The following is a 6555-nucleotide window of genomic DNA, read 5'->3' on the forward strand; positions in this document are numbered from 1 at the left end:
ACACCACAGGGCACAGCAACCTGGGGGGACATACAGTAATGATATAGAGGAGACACCACAGGGCACAGCAACCTGGGGGGACATACAGTAATGATATAGAGGACACACCACAGGGCACAGCAACCTGGGGGACATACAGTAATGATATAGAGGACACACCACAGGGCACAGCAACCTGGGGGGATATACAGTAATGATATAGAGGACACACCACAGGGCACAGCAACCTGGGGGATATACAGTAATGATATAGAGGACACACCACAGGGCACAGCAACCTGGGGGGACATACAGTAATGATATAGGGGAAACACCACAGGGCACAGCAACCTGGGGGGACATACAGTAATGATATAGAGGACACACCACAGGGCACAGCAACCTGGGGGGATATACAGTAATGATATAGAGGAGACACCACAGGACACAGCAACCTGGGGGGACATACAGTAATGATATAGGGGGACACACCACAGGACACAGCAACCTGGGGGGGACATACAGTAATAATATAGGGGACACACCACAGGGCACAGCAACCTGGGGGGGGACATACAGTAATGATATAGGGAAACACCACAGGGCACAGCAACCTGGGGGACATACAGTAATGATATAGAGGACACACCACAGGACACAGCAACCTGGGGGGACATACAGTAATGATATAGGGAGACACACCACAGGGCACAGCAACCTGGAGGGACATACAGTAATGATATAGAGAACACACCACAGGGCACAGCAACCTGGAGGGACATACAGTAATGATATAGAGAACACACCACAGGGCACAGCAACCTGGAGGGACATACAGTAATGATATAGAGGACACACCACAGGACACAGCAACCTGGGGGATATACAGTAATGATATAGAGGACACACCACAGGACACAGCAACCTGGGGGGACATACAGTAATGATATAGAGGACACACCACAGGGCACAGCAACCTGGGGGTATATACAGTAATGCTATAGAGGACACACCACAGGGCACAGCAACCTGGGGGACTTACAGTAATGATATAGAGGACACACCACAGGGCACAGCAACCTAGGGATATACAGTAATGATATAGGGGACACACCACAGGGCACAGCAACCTGGGGGGATATACAATAATGATATAGAGGACACACCACAGGGCACAGCAACCTGGGGGGACATACAGTAATGATATAAGAGACACCACAGGGCACAGCAACCTGGGGGGACATACAGTAATGATATAGAGGACACACCACAGGGCACAGCAACCTGGGGGGACATACAGTAATGACATAGAGGACACACCACAGGGCACAGCAACCTGGGGGGACATACAGTAATGATATAGAGGACATACCACAGGGCACAGCAACCTGGGGGATATACAGTAATGATATAGAGGACACACCACAGGGCACAGCAACCTGGGGGGATATACAGTAATGATATAGAGGACACACCACAGGGCACAGCAACCTGGGGGGACATACAGTAATGATATAGAGGACACACCACAGGGCACAGCAACCTGGGGGGACATACAGTAATGATATAGAGGACACACCACAGGGCACAGCAACCTGGGGGGGACATACAGTAATGATATAGAGGACACACCACAGAGCACAGCAACCTGGGGGGACATACAGTAATGATATAGAGGACACACCACAGGACACAGCAACCTGGGGGGACATACAGTAATGATATAGAGGAGACACCACAGGGCACAGCAACCTGGGGGGATATACAGTAATGATATAGGGGACACACCACAGGGCACAGCAACCTGGGGGGACATACAGTAATGATATAGAGGAGACACCACAGGGCACAGCAACCTGGGGGGACATACAGTAATGATATAGAGGACACACCACAGGGCACAGCAACCTGGGGGGACATACAGTAATGATATAGAGTACACCACAGGACACAGCAACCTGGGGGACATACAGTAATGATATAGGGGACACACCACAGGGCACAGCAACCTGGGGGATATACAGTAATGATATAGAGGACACACCACAGGGCACAGCAACCTGGGAGGACATACAGTAATGATATAGAGGACACACCACAGGGCACAGCAACCTGGGGGACATACAGTAATGATATAGGGGACACACCACAGGGCACAGCAACCTGGGGGGATATACAGTAATGATATAGGGGACACACCACAGGGCACAGCAACCTGGGGGGATATACAGTAATGATATAGGGGACACACCACAGGGCACAGCAACCTAGGGGGGACATACAGTAATGATATAGAGGACACACCACAGGGCACAGCAACCTGGGGGGGACATACAGTAATGATATAGAGGACACACCACAGGGCACAGCAACCTGGGGGGACATACAGTAATGATATAGAGGACACACCACAGGGCACAGCAACCTGGGGGACATACAGTAATGATATAGAGGACACACCACAGGGCACAGCAACCTGGGGGGACATACAGTAATGATATAGAGGACACACCACAGGACACAGCAACCTGGGGGGACATACAGTAATGATATAGAGGACACACCACAGGGCACAGCAACCTGGGGGGACATACAGTAATGATATAGAGGACACACCACAGGGCACAGCAACCTGGGGATATACAGTAATGATATAGGGGACACCACAGGGCACAGCAACCTGGGGGGACATACAGTAATGATATAGGGGACACACCACAGAGCACAGCAACCTGGGGGGGGACATACAGTAATGATATAGAGGACACACCACAGGGCACAGCAACCTGGGGGGACATACAGTAATGATATAGAGGAGACACCACAGGGCACAGCAACCTGGGGGGGGGGACATACAGTAATGATATAGGGGACACACCACAGGACACAGCAACCTGGGGGGATATACAGTAATGATATAGAGGACACACCACAGGGCACAGCAACCTGGGGGGGACATACAGTAATGATATAGAGGACACACCACAGAGCACAGCAACCTGGGGGGGGACATACAGTAATGATATAGAGGACACACCACAGGGCACAGCAACCTGGGGGGACATACAGTAATGATATAGGGTACACACCACAGGGCACAACTACATATTATGGAGGTGGAGGTGAAAGCCCGGGAGGTGGAAGTGAAAGCCCGGGAGGTGGAGGTGACAGGCACGGAGGTGGAGGTGACAGGCACGGAGGTGGAGGTGAAAGCCCGGGAAGTGGAAGTGACAGGCCCGGAGGTGGAGGTGAGAGGCTCAGAGGTGGAGGTGACAGGCCTGGACATGGAGGTGACAGGCCCAGAGGTGGAGGTGACAGGCCCGGAGGTGGAGGTGACAGGCACGGAGGTGGAGGTGAAAGCCCGGGAAGTGGAAATGACAGGCCCGGAGGTGGAGGTGAGAGGCTCGGAGGGTGAGGTGACAGACCTGGAGGGTGAGGTGACAGACCTGGAGGTGGAGGTGACAGACCCGGAGGTGAAGGTGACAGGCCGGGAGGTGGAGGTGACAGGCCGGGAGGTGGAGGTGACAGGCTCGGAGGTGGAGGTGACAGGCCGGGAGGTGGAGGTGACAGGCCCAGAGGGGAAGGTGACAGGCCCGGAGGTGGAGGTGACAGGCCCGGAGGTGGAGGTGACAGGCCCGGAGGGCAAGGTGACAGGCCCGGAGGTGGAGGTGACAGGCCCAGAGGGCGAGGTGACAGGCCCGAAGGTGGAGGTGACAGGCCCGAAGGTGGAGGTGACAGGCATAGAGGGTGAGGTGACAGGCGTGGAGGTGACAGGCCCGGAGGGCGAGGTGACAGGCCCGAAGGTGGAGGTGACAGGCCCGAAGGTGGAGGTGACAGGCATAGAGGGTGAGGTGACAGGCCTGGAGGTGGAGGTGACAGGCCCGGAGGGCAAGGTGACAGGCCTGGAGGTGGAGGTGACAGGCCCGGAGGTGGAGGTAACAGGCATAGAGGGTGAGGTGACAGGCCTGGAGGTGGAGGTGACAGGCCCGGAGGGCAAGGTGACAGGCCTGGAGGTGAAGGTGACAGGCCCGGAGGTGGAGGTGACAGGCATAGAGGGTGAGGTGACAGGCCTGGAGGTGGAGGAGGGCCGGGATGAGGATCTCTCCTGTAAGGTCGCAGCAATGTCCGGAACACGTTGTGATCATTGTGTTACTACTCACATATCCCGCAGTCTTCACAGCAGTCGCACAGGTCGCTGCTCCAGCGCGGCCCCTGCGCCACGGTCACAGTCTGAGTGGTGACCATTCCTGGCTGCGAAATGATGGGTTCCATTCCTGGCGGAGACAGAGGATTGTACAGAGGGGTCACGGCCAGGACTAATCAGGGGATAGGGCGAAATAAATGAGGGAAAATGTAACTGATTACCGACTCGCTGTACGCCGATCACACCAGGCGGCAGCCAGAGCGAGCCTGCAGCAAGGGGCCCGCATGTGGACATTTGTGAATATGTGTTGTTTACACGCAATGTGTACATGACCTGACCTCTGGGTGCCCTGCTGTACACCCGCTCCGAGTCTCCCTGGATCACGCCCCAAAATCCGCATCGCAGGATGAGGGATATGACCCAGCAAGAAACGGTGGGAGATGGACACATGTGGTATGTATAGTCATTACCCTTACACGCATAACACACGCCAGGGACTACATGCTGATTCCAATGGGAATGTATAGCAAGTGCGTATCTTCCTAAATATTCTACCTAATATTGGCCCTCATTCCGAGTTGTTCGCTCTGAGTTTTTCATCGCATCGCAGTGAGAATTCTCTTAGTGCGCATGCGCAATGTTCGCACTGCGACTGCGCCAAGTAACTTTACTATGATGAAAGTAAGTTTACTCACGGCATTTTCATCGCTCCGACGTTCGCATTGTGATTGACAGGAAATGGGTGTTACTGGGCGGATGCACGGCGTTTTAGGGGCGTGTGGCTGGAAACGCTACCGTTTCCGGAAAAAACGCAGGAGTGGCCGGAGAAACGGTGGGAGTGCCTGGGCGAACGCTGGGTGTGTTTATGACGTCAGCCAGGAACGAAAAGCACTGAACTGATCGCAGATGCCGAGTAAGTCTGAAGCTACTCAGAAACTGCTAACTCGTTTGTAATCGCAATATTGCGCGTACGTCGGTCGCAATTTTAAGAAGCTAAGATTCACTCCCAGTAGGCGGCGGCTTAGCGTGTGTAACTCTGCTACATTCGCCTTGCGAGCGAACAACTCGGAATGAGGGCCATTATACACACTGCCGGGTCCCCGCACAGCCAGGGGGCAAAGAGCTGGCGGTATTATCACAGGGCAGCACTGCGGTATTATCACAGGGCAGCACTGCGGTATTATCACAGGGCAGCACTGCGGTATTATCACAGGGCAGCACTGCGGTATTATCACAGGGCAGCACTGCGGTATTATCACAGGGCAGCACTGCGGTATTATCACAGGGCAGCACTGCGGTATTATCACAGGGCAGCACTGCGGTATTATCACAGGGCAGCACTGCGGTATTATCACAGGGCAGCACTGCGGTATTATCACAGGGCAGCACTGCGGTATTATCACAGGGCAGCACTGCGGTATCATCACAGGGCAGCACTGCGGTATTATCACAGGGCAGCACTGCGGTATTATCACAGGGCAGCACTGCGTTATTATCACAGGGCAGCACTGCGGTATTATCACAGGGCAGCACTGCGGTATTATCACAGGGCAGCACTGCGTTATTATCACAGGGCAGCACTGCGGTATTATCACAGGGCAGCACTGCGGTATTATCACAGGGCAGCACTGCGGTATTATCACAGGGCAGCACTGCGGTATTATCATAGGGCAGCACTACGGTATTATCATAGGGCAGCACTGCGGTATTATCACAGGGCAGCACTGCGGTATGATCACAGGGCAGCACTGCGGTATTATCACAGGGCAGCACTGCGGTATTATCACAGGGCAGCACTGCGGTATTATCACAGGGCAGCACTACGGTATTATCATAGGGCAGCACTGCGGTATTATCACAGGGCAGCACTGCGGTATGATCACAGGGCAGCACTGCGGTATTATCACAGGGCAGCACTGCGGTATGATCACAGGGCAGCACTGCGGTATGATCACAGGGCAGCACTGCGGTATTATCACAGGGCAGCACTGCGGTATTATCACAGGGCAGCACTGCGGTATTATCACAGGGCAGCACTACGGTATTATCATAGGGCAGCACTGCGGTATTATCACAGGGCAGCACTGCGGTATGATCACAGGGCAGCACTGCGGTATTATCACAGGCCACATCACATTTCCCATTATAAGTTTGGAGCAGTTTTTCATGAACAAAAGCCCTTTATTACCTCCAGGTGATACTAAAATAATGTGAAAAGGGGGTGAAAACAATGTAAAAATAATGTTAATAAATGGGCCCCTTAATCTGAAGAACTGGAAAGCCATAAAGGGTATGTTCCAAACTTACCTGCACTAGGGGGTCATTCAGACCTGATCGTAGCCGAGCAAAATGTGGCACATCTCCGATCAGCCACCCTGACATGCGGGGGACGCCCAGCACAGAGCTAGTCCGCCCCGCATGTCCGGCTCTCC

The 6555-nt window shown here is 53.8% G+C and overlaps 1 long non-coding RNA gene across 2 annotated transcripts in view; it reads right to left on the reverse strand.

Annotated features, from left to right (window-relative positions):
- Positions 1-294: 294 nt before the first annotated feature.
- LOC134934735 (uncharacterized) overlaps positions 295-6555 on the reverse strand; it is a 60476-nt gene continuing 54215 nt past the window's right edge. Inside the window, exons 2-3 of one of the 2 annotated variants that reach the window (XR_010179790.1) lie at positions 4140-4253; positions 295-330 (exon numbers count right to left, since the gene is read on the reverse strand). This is a non-coding gene — a long non-coding RNA (uncharacterized LOC134934735). Of the gene's footprint in view, positions 331-566; positions 594-4139; positions 4254-6555 lie in introns of those variants that run through there. The other variant, XR_010179789.1, reaches the window with a different exon arrangement.

This window comes from Pseudophryne corroboree, chromosome 6, assembly GCF_028390025.1.
Source record: "Pseudophryne corroboree isolate aPseCor3 chromosome 6, aPseCor3.hap2, whole genome shotgun sequence".
NCBI lineage: Eukaryota > Metazoa > Chordata > Amphibia > Anura > Myobatrachidae > Pseudophryne > Pseudophryne corroboree.